At 40.7% G+C, this 3,085-nt stretch overlaps 1 pseudogene; it reads right to left on the bottom strand.

Moving 5' to 3' along the window:
• Nucleotides 1-2,439: 2,439 nt before the first annotated feature.
• Nucleotides 2,440-2,586, bottom strand: LOC129025611 (U2 spliceosomal RNA; annotated as a pseudogene).
• Between the last annotated feature and the right edge of the window lie 499 nt (nucleotides 2,587-3,085).

Raw genomic sequence — 3,085 nt, 5'->3', positions numbered from 1 at the left:
ACTATCAACAGAATAAACAAACAACCTACAGGATGGTAGAAAATATTTGCATGCTGCATCCAATAAAGGTCTAATATCCAAAATCTACAAGGAACTTAAACAAATTTACAAGAAATTAAAAACAACCCCATTAAAATGTGGGTAAAGGACAGATAGTTTTCAAAAGAAGACATACATGTGGCCAAGAAACATATGAAAAAATGTTCAACATCACTAATTATTAGAGAAATGTAAATCAAAACTACAATGAGACACCATCTCACACCAGTCAGAATCGGTATTATTAAAAGTCAAAAAATAACAGATACTGGCAAGGTTGCAGGGAAAAGGAACGTTTATACACTGTTGGTGAGAGTGTAAATTAGTTCAACCATTGTGGAAGGCAATATGGCGATTCCTCAAAGAGCTAACAGCAGAAATACCATTTGATCCAGCAATCCCATTATTGGGTATATACTCAAAGGAATATAAGTCATTCTGTTATAAACACACATGGATGCATATGTTCACTGCGGCACTATTCACAATAACAAAGACATGGAATTAACCTAAATGCCCATCAGTGATAGACTGGATAAAGAAATGTGGTAAACATACACCATGGAATACTATGCAACCATGTAAGAAAATGAGATCACGTCCTTTGTAGCAACATTGATGGAGCTAGATGCCATTATTCTTAGCAAACTAACCCAGGAACAGAAAACCAAATACCACATGTTCTCACTTATAAATGGGAACACACGAACACAAAGAAGGGAACTACATACACTGGTGCCTCCTTCAGAGTGTAGTATAGGAAGAGGGAGAGGAAAAGGAAAAATACCTACTGGGTACTTTGCTTAGTACCTGGGAGACAAAACAATCTGTACACCAAACTCCCATGACATAAATTTCCCTACACAACAAATCTGTACATGTAGCCCTGAACCTAAAATAAAAGTTAAGAAAAGTAGCTGTAGCCAGGCAGTAATCACCATGGACCCTGGGTAAGATCCAGTGCTGTGTTAGCTTCAGGTGTGATGCAGTGCATTCCCAACTGCAGTGGCCACAGGGAGAGACTCCTTCTGCATGCGGAAAGGAGAAGGAAAATGAATGGGACGTTGTCTTGCAACTTGGGTATCAGTTCTTCCACAGTGAAATAGAGCACTGGATAGGCTCCTGGGGTCCCAGATTCTAGACCTTGGCTCCTAGATGGCATCTCTGGACCCTCCCTGGGACAGAAGGGAGTCCACTGCCCTGAAGAGAGAGGCCCAGGCCTGGCAGCATTCAGCACAAGCTGACTGAAGATGTCTTGGGCCTTGAGTAAACATTGGCAGTAGCCAGGAAGTGATTTCTGTGGGCCTGGGGAAGTAATGGCCATGAGGATAGACTTCTTCTGCTTGAGGAAAGGAGAGGGAACGGTGGGACAAACTGTATTGCAGCTTGGGTGCCAGCTCAGCCACAGTAGGATAGAGCACTAAGCAGGTTCCCATCTATAAGCCCTGGATTCTGGGTGGCATTTCTGGACCAGGCCTGGGCTGGAATTGAGGAGGAACTCACTACCCTGAAGAAAAGGACACAAGCCTTGCTGGACTCACCACTTGCCAACTGAAGAGCCCTTGGACCTTGACTGAACATTGGTAGTAGCCAGGCAGGCAGTGGTTGTCGCAGGCCTTAGGCAAGACCGAGTTCTTTGCTGGCTTCAGATCTGACCCAGTGCATCCTCAGTGTTGGTAGCTACGAGAGTGCTTGTAGCACCCCTCTGCACCTCCAGGAAGCTCAGCACGGTGATACTCCATTTGTTTGTGGAAAAGTGTGGAAAGAGAACAAGAGTATCTCCCTGCTAATTCAAGGAAAACTCTTGGGTTTTATTGAAGACATTAAGGCATTACCTCTACAAGTCTGCAAGGGTTACAGCTTTAGTGACCTTGGGGAGCTCCCCAATACCCACACAGATGCAATACACATACAGATGCAGTGACCGAAGACAGATCACAACACTCAATTATTTTTGAATGCCTGAAAAGCCTTTCCAAGAAAGATGAGTACAACTAGTCCAAACTGTGAAGACTACAGTAAATTCCTAATTCTTCAGTGCTCAGACACAGACGAATATCCACAAGCATCAAGACCATCCAGGAATACAAGACCTCATCAAGTGAACTACATCAACCACCAGGGACCAAGGGCGGAGTGACAGATATATGTAACCTTTCAGACAGTTAATTCAAAATAGCTGTTTTGAGGAAACAAAGAAATTCAAGATAACACAGAGAAGGAATTCAAAATCTAATCAGAAAATTTAACAGAGATAAAATAATTTTAAAAAATCAAACAGAAAGCAAATGATGAATCTAACAGTTATTGGTCTTAAAGAGGAGGCAGAGAAAGAGACGGGGTAGAAAGATTACTCACGAGATAATAACAGAGAAATTCCCCAACCTAGAGAAAGATATCAATATTTAAGTACAAGAAGGTTATGGAACACCAAGCAGATTTAAGCCAAAGAAGATTACCTCTAGACATTTAATAAGCAAACTCCCAAAGGTCACAGATAAAGAAAGGATTCTACACTTGATCTTAGCCAAAAGGCCGAGAAGCGATTAAGAAAGGATTCTAAAAGCAGCAAGAGAAAAGAAACAAATAACATGCAATGGATCCTTAATATGTCTGGCAGCAGACTTGTCAGTGGAAACCTTAGAGACCATGAGAGAGCAGCAAGACATATTTAAAGTTCTGAAGGAAAAAATGTTTGTTCTAGAACAGTTTATCCAGTGAAAATACCCTTCAAACATGAAGAAGAATTAAAACCTTTAACGGACAAATAAAAACTGAGAGATTTCATTAACACCAACCCTATCCTATGAAAAATGCTAAAGGAAGTTCTTCAATCACAAAGAAAATGACATTAATGATCAATAAGATATCATCTGAAGGTACAAAAGTCACTGGTAATAGTAAGTACACAGAAAAACACAGAATAGTATAACACTGGAATAGTTTGCACACTGTGGTGTGTAAACCAGTGTTATCTTAAGTAGAAAGACTAAATGATGAACCAATCAAAACGAATAACTACAACAACTTTTCAAGACTTAGACAG

The sequence above is a fragment of the Pongo pygmaeus genome, chromosome X (assembly GCF_028885625.2).
Source record: "Pongo pygmaeus isolate AG05252 chromosome X, NHGRI_mPonPyg2-v2.0_pri, whole genome shotgun sequence".
Taxonomy (NCBI): Eukaryota; Metazoa; Chordata; class Mammalia; order Primates; family Hominidae; genus Pongo; species Pongo pygmaeus.
This window is presented reverse-complemented; position numbering and strand designations above follow the sequence as displayed.